The 27,679-nt window shown below is 48.4% G+C and overlaps 1 protein-coding gene across 1 annotated transcript in view; it reads left to right on the top strand.

The window, feature by feature from the left end:
• The first annotated feature begins 11,893 nt into the window (after nucleotides 1-11,893).
• Nucleotides 11,894-27,679, top strand: part of MICU1 (mitochondrial calcium uptake 1) — a 970,699-nt gene continuing 954,913 nt past the window's right edge. The window contains 1 exon segment of the mRNA XM_069610522.1: nucleotides 11,894-12,020. The gene's annotated coding sequence lies outside the window, so the exon portion shown is untranslated.

Here is a 27,679-nt window from a genome sequence, read left to right as displayed (position 1 = left end):
TTGATATATACACCACTTCCAGAGTAATTTGTGGTGTTGTTTACTGTGTGTGTTCATTGTGGACTTTCGATCACCCTCACCCATCCGGAGACCTAGTCTTGGCCACTGCCAATGCTACCTTGATTGGTCTTGCTTGTCCAGAAGGTTACAGTGTTCCAAGAAACTAGACTGGCCTTCTGAACCTCTGCCCACCAGGTCAGTTCACAAATCCATTTTAGCAGCTAGGCTAAAATAAGAGGCCAGGAAGGAGGTGAAGGTTAGAGGTGCCAGAGGCATTGGGAAAGCTGATGATACACCGGACGACCCTCCAAAACCCGAACGCAAAAGGCTCAGGGAAGAAGAAACCGAAACTCTTCCCAACCTAGCCATTGCCCAAAAGAACGACCCATTGCTGGCTGAAGCCTTTTCGCAAATTACCTCAGAGCTAGAGGGCCGTCAGAAAGGAGGGCCTTTTTTTCTATTTGAGACATGGGCTAATGTAGCGGGGAGACACTACTTCAGAGGGTCTAGTAAAAACCCAACTAGTTGTCCCCAAATGTCATAAGCAGGTAGTCCTGGATATAGCTCCTTCACATCTGACAGGAGGTCATTTAGGACAAAGACACAGGCCCAAATCATCAGTAGGTTCTACTGCCTAGGCATTCATGCCGATGTTAAAAACGTCATCCAGTCCCTTGAAATGTGTCAAAAGACCAGTACCAATATACCACCACCAGTTCCCTTACAACCACTACCAATCATTGAAATACCATTCTCAAGAATTGGTATGGATATTGTGGGTCCCCTAGAAACATCAAAGTTAGGGAACAAAAACATTTTGGTAATAGTGGGTTATGGTACCTGTTTTCCATGTCCACCGTCATCCAAAAGGGAGTCCCTTTTTTTGGATGACGGCAGCCATGGAAAACCGGTTCCAAACTGCCCACCGTCATGTGAAAAGGGACCTAGTCTCTCTTTGATTTAAATGGCAGCGTCCAAGCGAGAGAAGCATCAGGGGCCGGAGCACAAATCTCCGGTCCCCAATGCTGCTCCTGCAGGTAAGTTGAGGGTGGGGGTTGAGGGGGAAGAACAATTGCCATTTTCAAACATGGGGGAGGATCACACATTAGAAAAAAAAAGGAAAACATGCGCCACCCGGGGATGGGCCTTGGGTGTCTGGGACAGTGGGCGTTGATTGTGAAATCTCACCCACTGTTCCAGCCACCTTCCCTTGGTGTGAATAGTCCATTATCGTAATGCAGCCCAGCCAAAACTCCAGGACGGTTAGGGGTGATGTCCTCGGCCTTGGGCATTCATTTCCCCATGTGGGTCTACCATCGCAAAGCCCAGCGGCAGGCCCAGGGAGCACTGGCAGGGTTTCCATCCTTTCCCAGAGAGAGAGAAGCTGTAACACAGGCAAGCCATAGCTCGAGGATAGTCAGGGCGGGGGGTGATGTCCCTGGTTTGGGCACACGTCTCCCATGTGGGTCGGCCATCCCCAACTGCAGCGGCAGTCCTAGGAAGCCCCAGCAGGATCCCATCCCTTCCTGGAGGGAAATTCTATAACGCAGCCCAACCAGAGCTCCAGGATGGACGGGGGTGATGTCACTGGGCTTGGACGGCTGTCTTCCATGTGGGTCGATCATCCCCAAGCCCAGCCTGAAGCTCTGGCTGGGCTCCGTTACAGCTTTCCCCTCTGGCGAGGGTTGGGGACCCTGCTGGGGCTCCCTGGGACTTCCGGTGCACTTGGGGATTGTCGATCCACATGGGAGACAGCCGCTCCCAGGGAAACAGCAATGTTCTACTGGCATGGCAGGCAATTTGTGGCCTGACCCTGCAATTGTGTCCCAGCCCACCGAAACACCTCCCCAGAAAACCCACACCACCAACAATCCAGCCCTAGTCCCACACCCCACGGACAATGGGCCTAACCGTAGAATAAACTGTTGGCAGAAGGCGAAGAGAGAAGGTTTTTCTTGGTAGCGCTCTCGCAGACGATAAAACAAATACAGTGTATACTAAGAACGTACTAGTTTGGGAATGTTTTCGTTGATTGCAGCGGCAGTGAAGCAGAGTGGCAGCAGCCCCGGGCAGGGGGCTGAGCATTCCATAAAACACATCCCAGAGGCGGGAGCGCCGCAGGAGTGTGTTCAGTGTCGGGTGGAGCTTGCCTCTGTTTGAAAACAGACGCCTACGTTTGAAAACAGACACCCTTTTGGAATGGAGTAGAACCTGGGACCTGTAGCTCGTTCTATCCATATCGAGGCAGAGGGGGCCACCCCCATAATGCAAGGAGCGAAGATCGGTAACATACTGGTCTGACCCAGATGTTTATAAAATCACTGTGCCAGCCCGCTGTTCATGCTGCCTCTCAAAATTCCTAACCCACGAATGTGACAGCAAGTGCAACTGTGGGACTAGATGTCCTTTAAACCTCGCTTTTCAGTCCCATATTCAGGTGGGCAGAACTTGTCAAAGGAACACATAGTATCTTCTACTGAAGAGTTCTTCAATACTTTCTTCAATCTATCGTGTCTCTGGATGGAACAATCTGGCGAGAATAGGACGGGATCTGTATTGAATCGCCAGTCCATCCTGAAAGTAGTGAAAGAAATTCCAGAACTTTGTTTTTCCACTCTGGATATTGAATATATTCATTTCAAGGCATAAAATAAGCAGTGTTGCATAGCAATTTGCTATACAATTCTGTAGGTTTGCTCATTAAATTGGCACAGGTGTAGCAAAGCTAGCTATTTAAGTTACGCTGTTCAATGAAAGCACAGCTCACCCTGCATTCCCCTTACATTAAGGGCTCTCCAATGTCTTTTCTCTGTTCACTGCATGTTTAAAGGAGCTAATGTAGAGAGAGTCCAGCAGTAATCCCCTCCTCCATGCACGAGTGCCAAAGGCCTAGGTGGAAGTGCCAAGCAAGATGGTTTTCTGTTTCAAATAAATGCAAACCAAAAGTAATCAGGGTGGTACTTTTATTAAATTACTATAGTAGGTCTGTCAAAGACCAACATATGCTAACTTTTTTTGTGTTTTTTAAATATTGTCTTGCAGTTCATTCCAAAACATTTGAGCGGTTACATAATACATGATGACAGTATTGGTACTGTAAAACGCTATATTGTCTCCATGCTTTACAGTTAAGTGTAGCTCAGTTTATCTAAATCTCAGTGTCAACTGTATTTCATTTTGTTGGGGTAGATGCATCATACCGATGTGAACACTTGAAAATATACATTATCACACGGCCAAATACATTTGATGGAAAACCTAGTTCTGCAACATGCTTGTTGCATGTATCTTGCTCATGCAGCCCATGAGTAAATCCCATAGTCCTTAATATTGTATCAGATTGCAGCAAACTACAATATTCCACCTAGTTTGCCTAATTCTCTGCCTGCTACACAATCCTCTCTACTTCGTGCCTTACTTTTTTTCCTCTTACATAGTGAATACAGAAAGCTAAGGTTTATACAAAGTTGTGTTCTAAAGTTCCATCCAGTCTCTACTTCCACATATCTACTGCACTGCCATACACTGTAGTTAGCCTCCAGAGCCTGCTTTGCTCTAAGATTATGATTGCATTATATATTAGCACTTACAGAAGAGAGCCAGCCAAACTGTTTTCAGTGGCTTTATCATATCCATTTGTGTCCATTCATGCAGGTGACCTTTATATTTACACTCATCCAGGGCTCTAAGTCTTTTCGCCAACTTGCATAGTTGAGTAAATTTTATGAAGGGCAAGCACCATTTGCAGGTGATGTTGTTTATTTAACATTTACTTTGCAGTAAATGTCAAATAAAAGGTTTCACTGAACGGCTGGCCTCTGGGTGGCAGCAGTGTCCCAAACATAAAGTAGGTTTGTGGTGACATGCACCATTTTACAGAAAGCGCCTTCACATTTGTTGTCATCCGCTGCCATGGGTCGAGTTAATTTCTCTTAGGTCGAGTAACTAAACTAAGATAATCGACCTGCAGGTCTAGAAGAATTTTAAAGAATTTCCAATGCTTGACACAGCTCACTAATGTCTTACTTCAGCGGTACACAACTGCTGTATTGTTGCTTATTTATGTCTAGGGTACAAATCATTTCTGGTGACATTAAAAATATTACCAAAACATTGCTAAACAAATGGGTTTGTTTGCTCAAGAAAATTGAAATTAGCTAACTACTAATCAATTTGGGAAAACTAATTTATGCCTTGTACTCCTCCCCAAACCTGTCCATATAAGCATTTTCCTGCCTCCCACCACCCAGTCTTCCCGCCGGACAGCCCCTCACACCTTGCTCCGGTATTCCGCCAATGTTCTTCTGCCCCCTGGCATCCCCTTCTTCCCAGCACACCTTCTCTTTTATCACACTCTCCCCTTTGCCAGGCGCCCCTTCCCCTTGCAGCTGCCTGCACCTCTTCCCCCACAGCTGGTGGATCTCCACGGCTGGTGGGGGTCCCCACTAGGAGTGGGGGCCTCCAAGTCCTCCCTTAGCTCTGAGCGTCCCCCTAGCTGTGAAAGGGTGGGGTTGTGTCACGGGGAACACATGCAGATACCTCAGGAAATATTCTTGTGAAATAAAAAGCGGCCAAAATGGGGTCCAAGGACCTCAATGGGGGTTCAAAACCAAAATGAACATATAACCAAATAAAAGGAGTGAAAACACACTTTCAAAAAGTAAATTGCCATTTTTATAGCTCCAGGCGTGAACACTGATGCACTACGATCAGTGTGTTGCTTCTTCCCATGCTGCGTCTGGTGAAGACGAGGACTCATTCATGTTCTAAATTAGAACATTAATGAACTGCAGTTATTCTCTCCCAGCCGTCACCATCACATACTTGCCAACCCTACCGATTTAGGCGGTAGGATACCGCTTTTTAAGCGGTCCTACAGCCTACCCACTTTCCAGTCAGCACTATGGATTTTACAGGCCTGCCTGCCTGAGGCCCAGAGAACAGAGCACTGCAGCATCCACAGGGCGTGTTAATGGTCCATATCATCATTTTGATTGATGACAGGCGGCCAGGCCTGTGTGAAACAGACACTCCTGCTCTGTCCTTTACACCCCTGGTCCAGGCAGTCTAATGTCAGAGCCGTCAGCGTAACGTGCTGTGAGATCCTGTGCCTCTCAACTAGCTGCCAGCCAGGTGTCTTGTACGACTCCACTCTCTCACATACTGAGCTTGCTAGCTGCTCTGCTAAACGCTGGTTGTCAGAAGGTAACTACTTTTAAACTTGCTGGTGTCCATGTTTTGGATCTTAATCTGTATGTGCCTTGTATGCTTTGAATGTGTGCATCATTGGTTATTTGTGATTTCAACTTCATTTTGAATGGGGGTTTTGTCTTCCGTCCTTTTCCATTTGTGTTTTGATTAATGCATTCACATCGTAGGGTTGCTATAGTGTGCGTTTGAGTATGCCGGGCTTGTATTGGTTAGTGTGTGCCTGCGTGTTTGTTATTCTCTGAATGCGTGTATTTCAACATTCACGATGTTTTGTGCGTGCATTCGAGTTTATTTTGGTTTATGGTGCGCATTTGTGTATGTGTTTGTGCGTGTTTTTGATTGTATCCCGTGCATTTGCATATGCTATTTTGTATTGTTTACTTTCCCATGGGTCTGGATTTATTTTATATTGTTTACTTTCCCATGGGTCTGGATTTATTTTTTAAGTGTTTTTGTATATTTCTATTGTGTATATACTTGTCGTGTTATGCGGAGACTATGTTGTCACTTGACGTGTTTCTGGCAAAGAAGTCTGTCTCGTAAGACCACAGTATGGCCACAGTTCACCCCGGAAAAATAAGACAGCCCTCCAAGCCAGAAATGTCTCGTCCAGCACAGCAGCCCCTGCAGAGCACTAATCGTAGACCCATCCTCGCCTGCACTCACATCTCATTGCTCGTCGTTCAGTCAGTATAGGCCTGGTCAGTGCTGTGTACTCACCGCAGCAGTTGATGCTGTTTTTTGAGTGAGGGACTGACGTGTTTGTTCTTGCCAATGCGGTCTCTATGGAGAGGCTGGGGTGTAATCGGTCCCCTTCATCACGTGTGCTTCCCCTCGAACCCCCATTCACTTAGCAGGAGAAAAGAACCATGTGATGTGATGTCATAAGGTCAAAGTTCACATCACATATCCTGTGATGGCATGTCCTATCATTTCCTTGGGTCGAATTGATGTGACATTTCCTGTGATGTCATCATTATGCCAATTACTATTCTTGAACCTTTAAGATTCCTACAGATTTTTGGTCACAGAATGTTGGCACGTATGCTATCTGATTACTGGTCTTCAATTCAACGACCCCTGCTGCTAATGAAAGTTAGCAAGAAGTGGTGAAGAAAAGTGTGAATTAAGACGCGAACACTAACACACTGCAAAAAGCGTGCTGCTTCCGGTGAGTATGAAATATTTAGCAAAAAGCTTTTGAAAGGGTTTGGATGCTGTCAGAAAATGCTATCCTGTAAATTACATACTGATCAGGCGCAGAGACACTACGCATGCTAGCATTTTCTGACGTTACACCGCCAACGCAATGAGCCAATGGTGCTCATGCTCTGATTACTTACCGGTAATCTTCATTACTCCTAGTCATACTCTTCCTCGTCGCAGTACTTACTTCATGAGGCCCCTGCCTCTGACACAGGACCTTCTTCTATTTCTTTAAATTCCTATAACTCCTCCCTCACATCCACCTCACTGAGTTTCATATTACCAAGCCAGAGCATGGGACCTTCCCCGCAGGGAGGGTCGTCAGTACTGTGACGAGGAAGAGGACTAGGAGTAATGAAGATTACCGGTAAGTAATCAGAGCATTACCTCCACGTCCACTCTTCCTCGTCCCAGTACTTACTTCATGAGGTATACCAAAGCAGCAACGGGGAAAAGGTCCCAATGAGACACAGAGCTAAAGACAGTGCAGCAAACACACCCACAATAACTCTTAATTCATATCCCCACAGATAAAACTCCAACCACGAAGGAACCAACCCCCCCCACCCCCCCAGTGGAAGAAACTCAACCCATAGCAGAAAATCCCTAGACCAGCCAAGGCGGCAGCCATACAAAACCCTCCTTGCATCGGCCCAGGAAGCCACCAAACCCCTGGCGGACCGCCTCTGATCGTGCGCAGGCACAGGCAAGCTAAAAGCCACATAGTCCCTGGAGATCACAACCCGGAACCATCGGAAAATGGAAACCACAGATGTGTTATGCCCAGCCCCAGCCGGACCACAAGCAATCAGAAGACTATCAGATTGGTGAAAAAAAGCAAACCTAGCCAAATACTCCAACACGTCCCGTCGGACATAATGTTAAGCCAAGCCACCTCCTCATGCATTCTCGGATCATGAAAGAAGTCAGGAAGAACCAGATCCTGAGAGGTGTGAAAACGGAGATACAACTTAAGGGAGGAACTTCGGACCACACCTCAGCAGCACCGAGTCTGGCAGCACCCTCAGGAAAGGAGGGTAACATAAGAGAGCCCCAATCTCCCCAAGCCTACGGGCAGAAGCGAGGGCAATAAGAAAACCAGATTTCAGTGTAAGATGTTTGATATCAATCTCGGAAAAGGGCTCAAAAGGAGGCCCTTGAAGGAACCGTAATACAAGAGGGAGATCCCAAGGGGGAAGCCCTTTATAAGCACAAGGACGGGAAGAAGAAAAAGCCTGGAGCAACTTCCCCACCAACACCTCCCCATCCAAGTGACCATCATAATCCCCAAAAATCAATTTCATGGAGGCCCACTGAGAGTGAAGCCTGGGAAAAAAAAACTGCCAGGCCCCTGTCAAAAGCCCTTCTGGAGGAATCGAAGGATAGCAGAGGCCAGAACGCAGGGGAGGGATCCCAGACCGCCCATACCAGTCTGGGAAATGGCCCCAATGCCTGCGTGGAGGGTCTAAGAGCATCCATTATGTACTCTACAGGATCTGAGAACCCCTGAGATATCAACCTAGACCGAGCAATAGCCACACTGCCCATTGCATCCAGTGGAATTCCAACCGCAGATCCCCTTGAAGGGGAAACGGCCACCTCGGAACCAGCCCCGGTTCCTAGGACCGAAGCTCCAACAGAGAGGGGAGCCAACTCCGGCGGGACCAGAACTGAGCTAACAACAACACAGTCACCCTGGACACTCTGATGAGCCAAACCACCCGGGGCAGAAGGGGAATAGGCGTAAAGGCATAAAGGAAAACCCCAAGGCCACTGTACAGACAAGGCGTCCATCCCCCAATCCCCCCGGCATGAAACCGAGAGCAGAAGAGGGGAACTTCTGCTGAGGCCGGGGATGCAAACAGGTCTAGAACCAGGGACCCTAATCTGATACAGGTCCCCGCAAAGACCTGGGCCAACAGGACCAGTTCCGCCGAGGAGTGAAAATCGGCGTCTGAGAAGATCCGCTTGAACATTGTCCACCCTTCTGATACGTGAGGCCACCAGAGACACCAGATGAGATTTCTCCCAGGTGCCTATCAGTGCTGGCAGAGCATTCAAGGAGGGGCCGGAACCCCTTTTGAAGTTGACATATGCCAAGGCCGTCGTATTGTCCGATCGGATCAAAACTGCCGACCGTCCAGCAACTCCTTGTAGTACACCAGAGCTTGGACAATGGCACAACTCTTGCCAATTGGATGATCGCCGGCTCTCCACAGATCCCACAACTCTTGAGCTGAGAGGACCCCCAATGTAGACCCTTTCTGCCGGCGTCGGTAGTAAGAGAGGCCACAGGAGGATGGACCATGCACACCTCAGCATGTAGCCCTGAAACCCCCGCCACCACAGCAGGGAGACTTGCAGCGCTGGGGACACTGAAAACACAACTACGAAAGCCGAGACGTCGGAAGCCAGTGGTAGAGAGTATAAGACATCAGGGGACGTAACCGAAGACGGGCTGAAGGAACCGGAAAACACGCAAGACGCCACGTGCCCCGTAACTTCAGCAACAGGCGAGCCGAGATACACTGCCTTCTAAGAACCCAGCCCAAACCAGCCACCAAGCACCCCCCCTGCACAACATCAAGAGTACGCTCTCCCCAGACGTCCGGACAAGCAGTGCAGGGTCTTGAGACCCATAAGCAGTTGACACATCCTAGAAGGCATAGGGACCAGGAACACCCGCAAGTAGAAAACTCGACCCCGAACAGGGAGAGGAATGGGCAAGACCTAACCCACAACCATCGTTCGGAGAGAACTGATCCCATGGCCAACTACTTGGAGCGTGAGCTGGGTACCAAAGTCCTAACCATGCAAACCTGGACAGGAGGAGACAGGAACTGCAACTGATACCCCCCCCTCCGGAAGGAGCCCATTACCCAGGAAGCCAAATCCCACCGGTCCCATACACCTCCGAGAAGGTAGAGACGAGGAGCCAGGGAAAACCACCAGTCACTGCACTTGCACCAGAAGAAAATCACAGCATGCCTGCGCCACAATATAACAGCATGCTTGTCAGCCCACAAAAAGATCCCACTTATCAAAAGGAAGATACAGGACAGCCAGAAGTCCAGCAGACCATGGCCCCCCCCCCAGCCGACAGACGTCAAAAGGGCAGAGTACTGTCACAAAGCAGGCAAAGCAATCCATCACGGATAGCAGACATGAAAGGCAACCCCCCACCTGGGGTATTCCTACACTGGAAAAACCCACTGAAGTGACATCCCCCTCCACCGACACCAGGGGCTCTGAGAACCCCTCTAAGCACACACACATGTGCCACCATGTGCCATATCACTTCCCACAAGTCTGAGAGGAGGCGTGAAAGCAACACGTCGGCACCGGAGGACCTAGGCCCTAAAAGAAGAGACACTGGGAACCCTCTGAATGGCCATTACTTCCATGATGCATTTTCTATAATTCCATGCAGGACAAGGGAAAAGAAAATCATCTCCTTTGACCTTCCCTCGTGCAGTTCAGAGGAAGAGGACAGGACAAGGAGTCTGCGTCCATAGCTAGCACAGACCCAAACACACCACTAACTCACCACATTGCTGAGAGATGGCTTGAGCCCTGTATCCAGTAGCTGGTAGCCCCAAGCTCTAAATCGTTCCAATGCGTTGGTCTAGGAAGGATGAAGGGCAGAGTCAGCACTGCAGAGACTCCAACCCGAAGTGTAGACTATGCCAGGCCGGTACCCTTCCGGCCACTTGCAGACGCATCCAAATCTGCGCCGTTTTTACAGGCTGCACGCAAAGAATGCAGCCAACATCCGGTGCATCCTGGGCTGCGTGTGTCTGAGGAGCGTGTGGTATGTGACATGCCTGCGACAGAACAGAGCCCCCGCACTATCAAAGACTCTCTGCCACTGTCACCCCACGACAAGAAGCAGAGAGGCCACACAACAAAAGGGAAGGCTAGCCCATACTGCCAAGTGCTTGCCATCATTTCCAATAAAGATGTGTACACAGAGCACGAGAAAAAGGCCTGTCAAATCAAGATGGCCAAAACAGGAGGAGAGGGGGAAAAAACATCAAGCCCAGTCCTCCCCTCTCCTTATCTTCCCCGGGCCATGCAGGACCTGGGACACAATGCTCATGCTGCGGTCCGGAGCCCAGCAAAGAACCGAGCGAGCAATCCTGCTCAACTGTGACCCCAAGCAACGCAGGTGGCCCAGGAACAGCGCCGCACCTGAGGGAGCCGAGGGCCCCGCCACACAGCCCCCCCAGGGGGCCAGCAATCGGTGCTCCCCAGTGCCCCGCACCGGGAAGAAAAAGTCCAACCTGCCAGAGGCAGGGAAAATTAAACTGAGTGACGTGGATGTGGGGGAGGAGTTATAGGAATTTAAAGAAATAGAAGAAGGTCCTGTGTTGGAGGCAGGGGCCTCATGAAGTACTGTGACGAGGAAGAGTGGACGTAGAGGTAATGCATTTATGTTCTCTCTAGTCATGCGCATTGAGTAATCACTCACCTATAACAACACGAAAATCTAATTACATTAGTTCTTCCACCATATGAAGTTAAGCACATACAAACAATAGTGATGAGAAAGAATGAAAATAATAACTTTGCATGTCTCTTATTCCATGACTTCTAAATACGACGAGCTATCAAATGTTGCACTTAAAAGACAAAGGATTCTTGTCACATATAGTGACACTGAACCTGCAACTTCTCAAAAGTGTAAGAGTAAGACCCAGTCCGAGTGAATTTGCTCACAGAAAAAAAAAAGGAAAAGGAACAAAACTTTAATGCAAAACTCAAATAGACGTCGTTAACCTGAGTCGATCAGAAGCTCTTGCTCAGATTTCAAGCAACACACACTCATAAAAATGCTCAAAGGTGAGCCAATAAGGGCACAGGCCACAGCTCCGCAATTCTAAAACTGAAGATCAGCTGGTACATCTAAAATTCAAAACGCAAGGTTGGGCTGATTCGCTCGATCCTCCAACGGCGATCGACGATCTCGGTTCCTAGTTGCCTTAATTCCCAACATTGCACCCTTCACTTTGGGACACCTGCAATCAGGCGGCCTTGCCCGAAGAACTCATTTCAGAGATCGCGGGTTTCTTTTTCATCTTCGGGAGCGGCATCAAAACATTCCTGAAACTCGCGGAACCGCTCTTCCTTGTTGCTGCGAAGCCTCGCTGGGTGTTGCCAGATCGAGGCTTGGTTGTTGTCGGACTGGGAGAACAGCTCCTATTTGCTGGCGGCTTAACGCGTACAACGGTTGGCTGTATGAAAAATAAACCCACCGGCACCTAAATATACCTGGCACTTCGAAACAGTTCCGAGATGTATAAGCGCCTTATAAATACACAATAAACACCTGCCCGTGCACGGCACGCAGTGCTCTTTCCTCCATGATGCTCTTCCTTAGCACGTAGACGTCCTGTGTGAAAACGTCACGGCGACTTCTCTGCAGTTCAGAAATACGCCCTAACTCTTAAAGGTATCTTAGAAACTGTCGTCAAACATTTAAACAAATGCACAACGCTCTCGGGTCTCATATGGACTTTACATATGTGTTTCAATGAATAATGACAGCAACGTAAGGACTCCCTTTGCCAAACACTCGTTTTTCAGTTTCCAGGCAGCTTCGGGTAAGTGCTTGCTATCCAGCTCTTGTAGTTAGATGCGTTTCTTTTACCAGCCAATAACTTAGATCGTTCTCACCCCTTTGTTGCTATATTGGTAAGAGGAGCCCTTTTGCAGCCTCTGGAAATGCATGTTGAAGTGAGAGGCTGCGTAATTCCTTGTATTCTACTAATCGCATGTTGAAATTAAAACTTGTAAGTACCTGACTTTCTAAATATCTGGTTTTGAAATTACACGGGCGGCCTGTTGTTTTTGGTAGTTGCTCCGAAGCTCATTTACGGTGCAGTTCAGGCTGTGGAATGTTCGCAGACGCAGTAACTCCTGTGCAGCTATTACACAGACCATGGTCTGGTATAAGCGACTAATATATATATATATATATATATATATATATATATATATATATATATATATATATATTACTTAACTATATACTTGCGCCGGCTCATGTTCGCAGACGTGTACTGTCTACATTTCCAGTGCCTAGCTAATGGCTGCAGATCCGGTACTCTCTCCTGGGTCTAATGACCCATATATGGATAATAACTGCAGACACAGTGTCTGTTCTAGGGGCCTCATTACACGGTAGGCGGTAAGGGTTTACCGGTACTGGTAAATCCTTACCGCCTTACTACTAGGTCCCTTTGCGGGTTGGGGAATTTAACGCCTGCTTTTTGCAGGCATTAAAAACCAATCCACAAAGGGACCAGTGGAGCTAATTACGGTACCGCAATTTGCGGTGCCGTAATTAGAGCCTTCCCCATTCCCATAGAGTCCTATGGGGCAAAAATGGGAATGGGGAAGGGCAATGATGGAAGGGGGAATTACCGCCCCGCCAACCTTGGAATGGGGCGGTAATTCCCCTTTCTACCAAGGCGGTGCCGGTATTTTACCGGCATGAACCATGGCGCTATTAGCGCCATGGTTCACCGCCTTCCGTGTAATGAGGCCCTAGGTCTAATGGCTGCAGGCACAGACACAGAATCAACACCCCAATGAATATCAGTAGACGCTACCTTCTCTGGCGCTGATGGAAGCGAATGAATGCAGACACAATACCAGCTCTGGAGCTAATGCCTTCAGATACAGCATGTACCTGCGCAAACAATTAGACACCATACTGGATCTGGGATACTGATTCCAGACATAGTACCTGCCCTGGAACTAATGTGTCGGAGGCAGGGGCCTCATGAAGTAAGTACTGGGACGAGGAAGAGTGGACATGGAGGTAATGACTGCAGAATCAGTAAAAATCCAATGCACCCTTTCCTTCTTGTGTCCTTTCCCATTCCTAATTCCACCCCAATACCTAGAACCACACTCTCTGAAAACGTACAGCACAAATAAGAGATCCGTATGGATAAACTATTATGCCACGATTTTCAAAACGTGTTTGGTGCACTTGATGGAATGCTCATTCACTTCAATTGCACCAAAAACCTGGTGACCCTTGCACAAAGGACATGTATGTTTTGTTGCCATTTCTTTTATAAAAAACATAACTCCCCCCCCCTCCATAAAAACGTTGCCCCCCGCCCCCCAAAGTCTCTGCATGGTTGACAATAGTCAATGAATACCTCAGATTCGACGATGTTGTCGGCAGTATTGCATGTATTACAAATGAGTTAGACCAATTGACTAATGTCGAGGTCAGAACCCTCAGATACGTTTTAAAAAATGGAGTGGTGAAGCCATCCGGTCCGGGAGCGTTATTTGGGGGAAGGGAATTTATTACTGAAAGTACTTCTTCAGGACTAATGTCCCTACGCTCACTAATTTGAAGGCGATCAATTTTATGTAAGTATGCTGTCAGATCTCACTGAGCGATATAGGTCTGAGTAAAAAGCGTGAAACCGTGAGATAATACGAGGTGGTTCTGTGACTTATTCCCCGGAAGGGGGTTGGATTGATTGAATAATTTGAGTAGCCACCACAAAGGACGTTTTAAATGTATGCACATCGAGGTGCTCTTTTCCCACCAAATGCACAACCGCACAAGGCAGAGTGTGGAATGGGGTTTCTAGGCATTTTCAAGTAAATCTAGATTTACAAAAGAAGTCTCCTTTCAAAGCACAGGGGGGAAAAACTATTTCCTGTGCCTATTTGGAACAGGTGCAGGGGGATATAAAATGTATGGGAAGGTCACTTCTGATCCTCTCGTGCAATGAGTGAGTGAATGCTGTGTCTGAATAAGCAAGTGAATGTTGAGTCAAAGAATGTGTGCGTGTTTGTGCTGGGCCAGGGAGCGAGGGCAGCACAGTAACAATGCACTTTCTTATTTTAAAAAAAATGTATTTTATTGGAATTTTCAGCAGTAAGAACACTTGTAACCCCCTTCTCGCTTACACCTTCTCCCCTTCCCCCCCCTCGATCCCAAAACATGTAACCAACAACCCACCCAGTCCTGTGCCCCTCAGTCCGTAAACTCTGTAGATGGTTCCTGGTCCCAAATGAAATATTCCAAAGAAAACAAAATCCAAACATGAGACATGCGCTTTAATGGCACTTTTATAGGTTCTTGTGGGTAAGCGTCTGCATTGGAAACATAACCTGGTGTGAAAGCCTAGTGGATGAACCCTTGAACAAGCAAACTTTTCTTTAATGCTGGCCTCAGAAACAAAGAGCTGGGGTTGTGTCTACCAGTTGAAAAAAGTGGGTGGATGCTGTCCACCCACATGTCGACTCGTGCCCTGAAAATCAGTGCAGGGCCAGAACCAGAGAAAATATCACCTCTAGTCTCTAGTATGACAACCTCTCTTTCCGTGGTACATATTCATGGCTTACTTGCATGCTTAAAATGTAATGTGAGGAAAATGTTAAATTCTACTTAAACGCTTTTTGGCTTGATAAATATAAGCATGTGGAAATAAGGCAAATGGCTAAAACTCTTTTGTGCAATATGTTTAATTGTGCTGGAGGAAGGCACAGATTTTGGGCAGCTAACTGCTGCTTTGCTTGTGCTTTCAAAATGAAAATGCCCCTTTGCAGTTAATAACACAATAATGGTCTCTTAAATAGTCCAATAGTAAATTGCTCCCACTTTAAACGCTCTGCTTTAAGAAAGGAGATCAGATCAGTAGTGCTTATTGGGCAGCTGAGGGGGGCGTTTGTCTCTCCAGAGTCACAGCAGGGTATTGAGGGGTGACAAGTTGCCTCACAAGAAGAAACAAGGGAGCCAAACGAAAGGGATCCAAACCTCGAGGGAGAACAGCCGCTTTTGAAAGAGATTCCGGCAAGATTCCCTGTCGTCATGCATGCTGCAGCGAGTGCCGCCCGTGCACTGAGTGGACTGCAGCAAGCTTAGGTACTCTGAGCCCACAGTGCAGCCTGCAAGAGGAGGGAGTCCACGACACCCTCAGTGCGGGGTCAAGTGCAGTCGCACATGCTGCACACGCCTAGTGGCAGCCCTGGCACGCCCATTCACAGGATGGCCATCCCTATGCTGTCCGGCATCTGACTCACTATTCATTGCTGCACGGATAATGTTACAATAAGGCTGTATGACTGGGAATTCCCACCAGATATGCTTCCACAATCCCAGGTCCCCACATCCCCTCCAGCAGAGCGCTGACGCAGTTGGGTAGAATTTATGTAGTTTTTCTGGGGTGAGATGCCATTGGACCATTATCTTAACCCACATCTCCTGAATCTGGATGGCCTGCGTGAGCTTGGGAATATCTACCCATAACTGAGTCTAAAGTTCCCCTTCCAGTGCCTGCCCCACTGCTGTTTCCCACTGCTCCATATAGTGCCATGTCTGGCTCCTTGCCCCTTCTGCTATAATCCTATATAACGCTCCTACCAAATACCAGTCCCCGTGTCCATCGTTACAAGCCTTGAAACACTTGTGTATAGACGCGTTATAAATGCCATATCATATATCAAGCCGTTCAAAGGGTGTGAGATCACTGATGGCCACTGACCGGACCATTGGGTTCAAAAGCCTGTACCTCAGATGAGAGTAGCGATACCTCTCCTCCCTCATCTAACCCGAAGTCCTGCTTGCAATGTGCAAAGGATTTAATGTCCTGATCCCAGAACATGTCCTGTAGTTTGCGGCACCCTGTCACCTCCCACCCATTGAAGGCACGGTGTTCCATACATGGTTTGAACTGGGGATTCCTAAACAGTGACTTCAGCAGTGAGGGGTAGGTGGTCCAGTTCAACCTCTACACCAGTTTAGCCCCTGAGCCCCCCACTAGGGCCCCTTTCCTGCTACGATACATGTTTGCAGGTCGATTCCCCCTTGGATTGCTACAACACCTTCTCCAGCAGCGAACCCACCACCGCTTTGGCCATTTGACACCAGACCTTCCCGCAATCGCCCGGAACCAATTCCAGATCACTCTGATTTGAGCCACAGGGAAATTGAGGTGGATGTTTGGCCCTCCCAGTCCTCCCTTGCTTCTGGGAAACATTAGCATCTGCATAGCTACCCTGGGTCACTTGCGGTTCCGAATAAATTACATGTTTTTGAAAGGTCCTGAAGAAATATTGGGGTATCCCCACTGGCAGGGCTGTGAAAAAGTACAGGATCTTCGGCAAAATCACCATTTTAAGGGCATTTTATCCTCCCCATCCAAGATATTGATGATGGCACCCGTTCCGCCAGCAGTCGGTGCAGCTTTTCCGTTAAATGCAGGTAGTTGGCACGATAAAGAGCAGCCACGGAACCAATAATCTGGACCCCCAAATATCTAATGGCGGTTTCCGCTCCATCTATAGATGGAGTGTACTATACTCTGCAATTCCTGAACCTTTTCTGAGGGGGCGGTCAAGTTTTAATAACTGACTTGTGGGCATTTATTTTTAAACCTGACACTGCGAGATCCCTGGGAATGAGGTTTCTGGCTCTGTGATCAAGAGGAGCCTGTCATCGGCAAACGCTGCCACACTATGCTCCTCACCCCCAAAGGGAATCCCCCCCCCTAATATTCGCAAGGCCCTAATGTTGGCGAAGAGCAGCTCCAGGGGGATGGCGTAGAAGAGTGGGGAGACCAGGCAATCCTGCCTTGTGCCTCGTAAGACTGTGATCCTCTGGGGAAAGTTGGCTGTTGATTGCCAGGCGCAAGGAGGGAGTCGGTAGTTGGCTCTTATCATTGAAAGGAATTTAGAACCGAATCCCATAACCTCTGTGGTATGGAACAGGAATGGCCATTTGACCCGGTTGAATGCCTTCTCGGCATCCAACGCTAGTATAAGTGCAGGGATTCTAGATTTATTTACTTTTTTAATCAGATGACCGACCCGCCGCATGTTATCCGAGGTCTGCCTATGCCTAATATACCCCGACTGGTCGGGATCAATCAGTTTGGGGAGGAGCTTATCCAAGCGTTAGGACAGAACCTTGGTGTAGATCTTTGTGTCTAGATTAATTGCGGCAATCGGCCGGTACGAACTGCATAGAATGGCATCCTTACCAGGCTTTGGGAGCAGCACAACCTTGATTTTTTCCGTTGATGGAAAGCCGTCCGGGCCCAGGGCCTTTCCTGATACCAATGCAGCTATAGCGCCCTTACTACTTCGGGAGTAATGTCTCCCTCAATTTCTTCCTCTACTTGAGGGGTGATCTTAGGGACTAGGGATGTAACGGTATAACGGTATACCGTTAAAGATACCGTGAACCACTTAACTGAACAATAATAACCGTCACATTGTTAATACCGGTATACCGTTTATACCGTTAGGTGTGATTTTCAATCTGATTTGGAAAGGCTGCAGTAAGCAAGTGCTGCGCAGTCTTTGTCTTGCACTGTTGGATGTGCCATCTGCCAAGTAGTTTCAGTTGGAGCAGTTTTTAATGCCATTCCATAAACCACACGTGCCTGACACAAAATCAGTATGTTAGCAATAGGAAGAATAAATACAGTGCCAAGAAGGAAAAGGGTTTACTTTGGGTTGGCGGCTTTGAGGTTTATATATGTATAATGCATAATGTTTGCTAACCATATGACAATGGGGGACTTCCCTGGTTCTATCATGGAATTTACATATAATAAGTCACACTGCGAAATGCACTCATCTCTGTGGGTATTCCCTGCTGCCATACCAAAGGGTAAGATGTCTGTGATTACTGAACACCTTTTGGCCCGCAAGTAAACTAAAGGGGGGGGGGGGGGTGTGTGTGTGTGTGTGTGTGTGTGTGTGTGTGTGTGTGTGTGTGTGTGTGTGTGTGTGTGTACGTGTACGTACACAAGCGTATACTACCATCAGCCTCCATTGATCTGTGGCATGCAGGTTATAAAGATGGCAACATGTTCATCTTCACCAGTACCCAGTGGGGGAGCTAAAAGCCTAAATGACCACTTAAGAAAAGCTATTCAGTTTGCTTTGCCAGTCGCAGCAGGGCCCACCCACCCTCCGCCTCCTCTCCACACGTGTGTTTGTGTTTGGTGGAAGCAAGGGGTGGCATTTCAGTGGAAAGTATATTGAAAAACCCAATTCTGGCCCTGGGTGCCTAGTTTTGTTTGTGATGATAAATCTGACAATTTATGACCTTTTAGAAAATATTTATTAATATTGGTTAACTCCACCTGCTATACCACGATAACCATGATATACTGTCATTTGGCAAGAAGGTTATTGTACCGTCATAAAACTAATACTGTGACACCCCTATTAGGGACATGTAGTCCCTTTGGGCTCTCTCCTCAGGAATCTGATGTGTACAGTGATGAATAATATTCTGTGAAGACTGAAATTATGTCAGGTAGAGCAGTGCTTTCTTGCCCCCGCCCCCATTTAAGGATTGCCCTTGATGCTTCTTTTTTCCTAATCAACCTCGCTAACAGGCGATCCGCCTTATTGGCTTTGACATAATACCTCTGTTGGAGGTAGAGCAATGAATGCTCTGCAGCTCTAATCTGCAAAACATCAAATTGCCCCATATCATCCGATATTCCCTTTTCAGCGTACTCACCGCATTATTTGCCATTTGAGGCATTATTTGTTTAAGTTTAGCTTTCAATTTCTCCTGTAAGAGACCTAGTTTGTCCCTCTGGCAATTCATCGCAATGAGCCCCCCCCTCAATGTAGCCTTAAACGCCTCCCACACCACCTGGTTGTGTACACCATCTGTTGCATTAAGTGCAAAGCGATCCAAGATTGTATTCTTTGTCCTCACATAGGACTTCATCCTTAAGGATGTGGTTGGGGAACTTCAATCGCCATAGGCCTGGTTCGTTATGCCCCATATTTAAGGCAATCGTTATGGGCGCGTGGTCTGACAGGGAGATCACTCCCAGGTCTATCCCCGTGACCCTACCCAACAGTGCCCTCGAAATCCAGGAGTAATCTGTCCTTGAAGGATCTATGAACGTGGTAATAAAATGTGTAGACCCCCTCCACCCCCTTCCCCAGAGTTCTCTCCATCCAACTAACAATGCCAATTGTGCCATGTGTTCGTTCATGCAGGCAGATGGTGCCACATGGTTGTGAACCACCCTTGTGCTCCTGTCGGCTCTTGGGTCCCAAGCCAGATTAAAGTTGCCTACTAATATTATCTGCCCTTTGGCAAAAGTCTCCAATTTAGTCCGTGTCGCCCGCAAGAACCCATCTTGCCCCGTAATGGGGGGTGTATGTTGCTGCCACTGTAGATGTCCCCTTCTTCCATTGGAAAGAGATCGCCAGATAACCTACCCTGTGTCCCCCTTTGTAGCTATGACTTGGAAGCCTGGGATGTCCTGAATAGCGAGTAACATCTCCTCTCACCCCCCGTCTTCCAAGGGTTGTTGGATTGGAACAGATGGCTGTACCCCTTGATTTGGAAATGGTCCAAAATGTCGCCCTCACAATTGTGACGGCCGAAATGCCTGACTTTTTTTTTTAAACACCCCCTTTAGACCACATATATATGTGAGGGGTATGGGATATTATAGTAATATGGGGGTAAATATCTATGTGGTGTAAAGGGGGTTTAATGAAAAAAAAAAAAATCAGCATTTTCGGCTGTCGCAATTGTGTGGGTGCAGTGATCACATAGATCCCTTGATTTTCAGTTTATGCCTGTCTCCCCTCCGAGTATGCGTCTCTTGGAGGGCTACCATTTCTGACTTCCACGCCCCAAGAACTGTTACACCTTCCTTCTCTTAACAGTGGGAATTAAGTGCCCTGACCTTTAGGGAGATCACCCAACGCACTTCCCTCTTTCCCATGGTTGTTTTACCGTGTGGCTCACACTGAGTGGCTGCCGTTGTGATCTCTCCCCCTGTCCCTTCACCACCCCCCCCTCCTCCTTTCCGGTTGGGCTCAACCAGCCTCTAGCTCCACCCGACTCTTCACCTCCGGAATTAAGCCCTTGTAACAACCCAGAGTAAACCTGTGCGGGTCCCCTAGACTCATGTAGATAATGCAAGACATCCTGTTCAACCCACCTCTCCCCGGTACGTTTCCCCAAGCTACCTCCCCCAGGCAGGCTACAACATTCCTTTCTGTAGCCCCCCCTTTTCTCTCAGCGTGGCGCTCCTGTGTCGATGGGCTTGTGGGCACCTTCCACTCCTGCCCCATCGTTGGGGAGTCTGGGTTTAACCAGGCCCATTAGGCCCCATTTATTTTAGCCCCTTCTCGAAAACCTTGTCCACTCCCACATTTTCCTCTTGAGCGGTTCTCTTGCCGGCCTATGTTCTTGCCTTAGTGAACCTTCCTCCTCAATCTTCAGGACCCTTCCTCGCAGGTGGTGACCTGATGCAGTTTCCCTTCCCATTCGAACTGTAGTCCTAAGGGAAAGGTCAATTTATAGTGTTGTCTGCTCGCATTAGGGCGCGCACCACCGGGCCCATCATGCTACACCTCACCAGGGTGGTCTGGGTTAGGTCCTGGAATAGCTGATGTTCCAAGCCATTGTAGCTGACTGATCTGGCCATCCTGGCAGCCTTCAGCACCTTCTCTTTCTGCCTGTACTCATGTAAGGCCACCACCACATCTCTGGGTCTGGCCCCTAGCTCTCCCTTCTGTGGCCCCACTCTGTATATGCGGTCCAGCTCTATCCCGACCAGTCTTCCACCTCCTGCAGGTCCGCAAACACTTGCTGTGATATTGTGCGTAGCTCCTTGTCCGCCTCAGCAAAGCCCTTTATTCTGAAGTTAGATCTTCTCGAGCGGTTTTCAAGGTCTTCGCTCTGCGTCTCAAGGTTCTGCATGACCGTTGCTAATTGCTGTACCACCCCGTCAATCTACCTTGGGTCCTCTGCCACCTCTTGTATGGCATACTCCTCTGCATCTGTCCCCTACCTCTTGCAATGATTGGGACAGTTCTGCTCACATCATGCTCCACTGCGTTTGAATGGTGTTCACTATCTTGTCCCCAAAATCCTGAAAGCATTGGCCGAAGGACCTACTGGGTAACCACTTAATCTTTTGCAGTGCCTGCCAGCGATCCCCAAATTCACTGCTGCCCCAGGCCCCTGATCTTCCCAGCCGTTGCTTTGCTGTCTCTGTTCCAGAGTTTCTGCAGATTGCCCTCCTGTGGTTTCTTCAGACTTTGGGGCAGCTTGCATGTCCTTCCCCTTGTTTTTGGACATAGTGCTCCAGACCACTTCTGTCCACTTTTTCAGGGCGTAGGAACCTCCTCTGCTCTGCCGCTTTGTGGGTCTTCCCATGACTGTGCGGTGGGGGTTGGAACTCTCCTCGAACTGGGCGCATGTGAGTCACTGTTTGTCTTCCTCCTCGAGTTTAAAATTACTCTCCTGGCCTTGGTGCCAGGATCACTCTGCCCTGAGCCTGACCAAATGGCCTCTCCCTTATTCTTTCTTGGCCACCACGGATGTAGATCAACTATTTAGCCCTCTATTTGGCCTCAGGATTGGCCCGGGGATGCCAGGGCCTCACTGGTCACGGTCTCCCATGCGTGGTGCGCCTTTTCCTCTTATGTCTCCCTTGCTGTGCTTCTGAACGGGGCTGCGCTGGCTGAGGCACCATATGCAGCTCCAAAATTTACTTCATATGGGCCTTCGGCCGCTCCGGCTAGAACACCACAGGGCCTCCCATAGTCTTCTCTGCAAAGTCCTGGCTTCAAAGCTTGGGCAGGGGCCCTCCTGCCATGCTCCCCCACTCCTCACTGTCACTCTGCTCAAAGCTGGTGATCACTGCCTACTGATCAATGCCAGCACTGGCCAGCCTCTGCCTGCTCGCACCCTTTCCTTGGGCCAGGGCGCATGCTGACCTGTGATGGTTCTCCCCCATGGTGATGGGGGGAGTAGAGCCCCTCAGGGTCGCCTCCTTCCTGCCTCTTGGCTTTAGCCGTGCAGTCCCTCCTTGGCCACATGGCCACTCCAGGTGCTCTTCTCCGCTGCACAGCTCTCAGCAATGGGCTACGTGTATGGCCCTTCAGGCTCCTCCTGAACTTTGAGACCCCGCTTCTCCAGCACGGGGCGGCTTGTCCCTCTGCGATTTTCCCACTGTCGGTCGCCAGCAGGGGAGCACCCGCTCCACAAATCCAGCCTCAGTGGGCCTCCAATATCGCAGACAGCTCCTTCCTGGCAGGCTCCTCTGCGGTCGGACAGCGGTTGCTTTCTACCACCCTGCCTCGCAGCCGAACTAGGTCCTCCGCCGCCCCGGCTCTCCCAGAGTTGTTTTTGCTTGCTCGTGGTCTGCAGGTGTGTCTCTCAGCTAGGCCTGCACTGGGCGCGGGTGCAGTGCCTCTGCACCTCCGACACGGCAGAGACGAAGGCCGCACACCCACCTCTGCCGAAGTCCCCCACCGATCAGGGCTGCTGCACTGCACCACCACAGCCTGCATCGATGATTCCCCGCCCTTTGTCTTTGGCCCTTGGGGGGTGAGTGCTCCACGATCACGCTGCTCTCCCCTCGGCACCCATCTTGGAATCACAATGCACTTTTTTAATGGGTATTGTAAGGAAGGCATGGTATCAAACAGTGAAGACAAGTGATCACAGTGAAAGGATTTTTATTGAACTTCAAACGGGTTGGTTGAATGCCAATCTAAAGCTAAGAAGGGGAGCAAGCTACAACCATCAAATAACCCAGTCCTAGTCAAGTCTCTGTGAAATAAAAGGGCCTATACTAATAAACCTATTGCCAATCCTTACTTCTAAATAAAAGTGTGGGACAATGGTGTATACAAAAATAAGTGTTCAAGAAATATGTCGGGACAGTTGAGCAGTTGGCTTCCCTTCCCCACATTTTAACCACTGGACAAGGTGACACGTCCAAGCTTCGCACACACTCTGGAGTCTTGGCCACGGGGATACAGTTCAAAGCAAGACGTCAGGCACTTCTGCCAAACCCTCTTTTCCAGCACCTGTCTCTTACTGCAGAGGGTCTGTCGTAAAACAAACAGTCTCAAAGTTCCATTCCTTTCAGGATTTTCACGTGCACATGTTCTCGTTTTCAGTGTTCATCATGGGTCTCCCTCTTCAGGCTGAGACACCCTTTTAATCACAATGCTCACACTTGGTCTCCCTCATTCAGGCTTGGACCATGGATCTCCCTCGTTCGGGCTCAGATCCTCTTGATATCAAAAACGAAGACTTCCGAAAGTGCGATGGGTTTTGCTTAAACCGTCACAAGACCACTTTGTTGTGAATACTGTGTGAAGTTAATCAATCTACTTTCGTTTCTCTTGGCAGAATACCTTACAGAGACCTCAGATTGAGCACACCCACGGTGCCGGACCACTCTGTCAACAGTATTGTATCTTTGCTTCTCAAGTTCAAACATTCATCAGAGGTTTAGCTTTACATGCGTCTTTCATGACACGCATTTAATTAAGTTCGTTCCAGCGCTTGCTATACAATGTTGCCGCTTGCAACCTTCACTTCAACACAGACCGGTTTTGCATTGGTCTCCCCAACTCACCGGCTGTGTTGATCTTTTTTGCGCTTCTTTGTTCTTGGAGCCAAGGATGATACCACAGTGGTGGCTGCTGTTGCTCCTCCCCTCCTTGGTCAGTTACGCGGGAGGGGCATCGGTATCTCGGACACACAATGCAGAAGTCTTCAGTCTGGTTTCCTGGCCTTACGCTTTCTGCCTTGATGGTTTCTTGAAAGTAGCGGCTTCTTGCTGAAAAGCTCAAGGGTAATTCCCTTCTCACTAACCCTTCTTGGCTTGCTGTCTGTTGCCTCGTTCAGCTGATGACTTGAAACTGCTGTACCTTCGTGTGCTTTGCCTCGCTCAGAGTGTGCTTTTGTGCTCCGCCTTTTTCCGTGTGGGGAAGTCTAATGGAAGTCAGGTGAGTGACTGTCAGTAATTGCCTGTCCTTGCCTGACTACAGTAGCGCGACATGTCGGATACACTGCTTGGGTGTGAGTCTGTTTTCTCCAAGAAACAGGCTGTCTGTGTGAGTTCTGGAAAAGGGCAAGTGGGGTGGGGGGAGGGGTCTAAGGTTCCCACGTATCCTTCCTGGTAGGATGGGGTAAAGGTTTTGCAGAGCGAGGGATAAGGTTCCCACGTATCCTACTTGGTAGGATGGGGTAAAGGTGTTGCAGGGCGAGGGATACCGCATCTCGCCATCCGTTCTCCCACTCCCAGAAGTCCTCTACTGCACTGGTTCACCCCCAGGAACTGGATCAAATGGTGATGGCTGCGTCTTGGCCACCTGGATTACAGATCCCCGGGGACAAGCAGTGAGACACCTTATCGTTTCTCACAGTATTCATCACAGCTGCCAGTACAAAATGCTGTTTTATTTATTTATTTTTTTTCCAGAAAGGATTTGTGCTTTTATGTGGCTGCACTGCTAATTTGGGGCACCCAGTCTAGCCATTATTTGCTGTGGCATGCCATTTCATTTTACTGGGATTCTATGACAAAGCAATCTCGATGAGTGTTATGTGTCTACACTGGCATTTAGGGCAGCCAGTCAAGCCATTCTTACTGTGGCGTGTCTTTTTTTTTTTTTCACTGGGCATCAAGGGTAAAGCAAACATGATGAGCATTATTTTGCATCTAGGCTCACCTGTATTGTGCGACCAGTTTGGACATGTTTTCTTGTTGTGACAAGACATTTATAAAGGCAAAGCCAACAGGAGTGTGTGGTCGAGCAATGGTAGGCATGTTTTCTTATAGTATCGTTACTGGCATTATGTTAAGTTGATTTGTGCCGTGCACCGCAACCACCCAGGGGCAGACTCCAGATGCTTGCGTGGCTCTGCTAAAAAGGGGGTTTAGTGGTAGTGGGGAAAAAAGGGTGAGCGGATAGGTTCAGAACCAGGAGGAACTGGGTCTGTCAGTGCTTTGCATGTCGTCATTTGTGAGCGTCCTCGCGCATTGTAACCGTATGGGTAAGATTCCATGCCTCAGGAGTGTGGTAGTGTTTTGTGTTGGTGGTGTTGTGTGGTGGTGGTGGTGGTGTTTGGTGTTGTGTGGTTATGATGGGTTGGTCATGTGCACTGGTTAGATAGTGTCCATAAGGGATCCAGAGTCAAAGGTGGTAGTAGCTGTAAGGTAGTCCGGCATCTTGGTGTGTTGTTGCATTTTAGATGGTATTGGGCTATGTGAGTGGTTCACTCTGGATGTCGGCAATTTTTCTTCCACAGGATAGACGTGCATTTTATGGACTTTTTCACAAAATGTTTAGAGCTTCAGATTTGGTTGCAGTTTATCACCTTGTGTGTGGTTGAGGGTGATGTACATTGGGAGAAAGGTGGTAGTTTTGCTTGGTAACCATTTTTGGGGTTTGGAACCTGGCACAAGTTTTATAGGGGTGTTCTGCCACCCGTGCCACATATTTTTGGGTTTGGATCCTGCCACTATTTGTATGGGGGTGTTCTGCCACCCGTGCCACACATTTGGGGTTTGGAACCCAGCACTAGTTTTATAGGGGTGTTCTACCACCCGTACCACAAATATTGGGGTGTTGGACACAGCACTTGAGGGTGTTTCCTGCCTGTGCCTTGGGGAGTTGGACGCTGGTACATTAGGAGGTGGTCCTCTCCACCTGCAGTGCACGGAGTGGGTGCCTGTGCTCTGTCCATTTTGAGCTTTGATTATTTGTTCTGGTAGTATACGCGAAGATGAAGGGTGTGCTGTGTTTCAGTACACCTTAGTTGCTGGCAGCAGGGTGAATGGGGATTTTGTTTTGGGATCGTGTGGCATTGCTGGTGTGTTGAGAGTTCAGGCTGGTTCCTTGGCCTGAGTGTCTGTGGTAGGCCTGCTACAGATTATGAGTGTATTGGCCGCTTTGCATGTCGTTGAAGGGACTATGTTGGCGGGAGCATGGGGCATGTCTCCTTGTTCTTCGGAATGGAGTGAGTGGGATTTGGATTGTAGTTTTGGAGTTTGGAGTGGAGGTGGCCAGAGTGTTGTTGCTTTCATAATTTGGTCACATTACTCTGTGTATTTTCCTCTCACACTTCTTTCCGTACCTTTATCTTGGTATCTTGGTAGGAGGGAGATGCGTTGTGTCTTGTTTTCCCTGCTGTGGTCCTTCATGAATGCTTGCCTGAGAGAATGCCTGATGGAATGTTATGCCTATGGAATGTTGTGGTGTAAGTACCCCTGTAAGCTCAATGAAGTCAGTTGCGGTGAAGCAGCCTGTGAGAGAGGAGGCCGGTGGATGTCTCCTGTGTACCTTTCTACTTACTTATCCTTGGACTTACCTGATGTATATCTCTTGGCACTGGAACTTAGTAAAGAAGTTCACTTCCTTTACCCGAGTATCAGATCTTTAATTTCACCCCGCAAGACAAGGCTTTGGGGACGATGTAGAGGGCTTACAATTTGATGCACTTTTTTTACTGGTAACAAGTGTAGGCTTTTCAGTGCGGGAGTGATGTGGTCGCGTCTGTTTTAGTCTTAGTAGGGTTTTGGGCTGTATTTTGCACCTTTTTGGAGTTTTATCAGTGAGTCTTTCTGGCATTCCTAGGTAGAAGATGTTTGCGTATTCAATTCTTCGGACTATCGGGGATATGATTGTGAGGGGTTTGTGGGGGGAAGGAGAGGCAGTGAGTAATCATCTAAGTAGTCGTAGGAGGGTGAAGTATTTTGTTGGCAATTGCGTTGTCTTGCGGTTCCATTGATGGTCCATTGTCCATGAGTGTTCCTACGTTGTTTATTACATCAGTAGTCTCTAGTCGCATTCCCATGCCTATTGGCCAGTCCAGTTCTGAGTTCCCTCCGTCGAATCCTGTGGGTGAGAGCATTATTTCAATTTTTGCCAGGTTCAGTTTGAGGTTGTTCGTTGTCATCCAGTTGTATTTGTCTGTGAGGCAGTTGTTGAGGTTGTTATTTTGTGCCTGTGTTCTGTTTCTTTTCACAATCCGTTGTGTGTCTGCGTAGTTGTTGGCGGCAAGTCTGTGGGATTGAATGATTTTCATCATTGGGCACATGTAGATGTTGAAAAGGTAGAGGCTGGAACCCTGCGCAGGATATATATTTTGTGTTTGAGGTGAACGGTGGTAGGTAGATTCTTTCGGTTTGGATTGTTGGGAAATGAGGTAAGCCACTTTAGTGTGGATTCCTGTATGCCACATTCCATCAATCTTTTTATTAGTGTTGCATGGCTGATTGTGTCAAAAGCTGCTGATATGTCCAATAGAATGAGGGCTGATTGGGTGTCGTTTCTGTGTTTATTTTCAGGTCGTCACATTTCCTCTTCCCTCCTGGTCTCGACCACTCAACTCCTCCTTCTTGGAGACTTTAACATTTACCTGGATGCTTCCTGTCCTTCCGCTGGACTCTTTTGCAACCGCTGACTCTCTCTCTCTATT

The sequence above is a fragment of the Ambystoma mexicanum genome, chromosome 8 (assembly GCF_040938575.1).
Source record: "Ambystoma mexicanum isolate Mex_15411 chromosome 8, UKY_AmexF1_1, whole genome shotgun sequence".
Classification (NCBI taxonomy): domain Eukaryota; kingdom Metazoa; phylum Chordata; class Amphibia; order Caudata; family Ambystomatidae; genus Ambystoma; species Ambystoma mexicanum.
The sequence above is the reverse complement of the archived record's forward strand: the minus strand, read 5'-3'. Positions and strand labels throughout refer to the sequence as shown.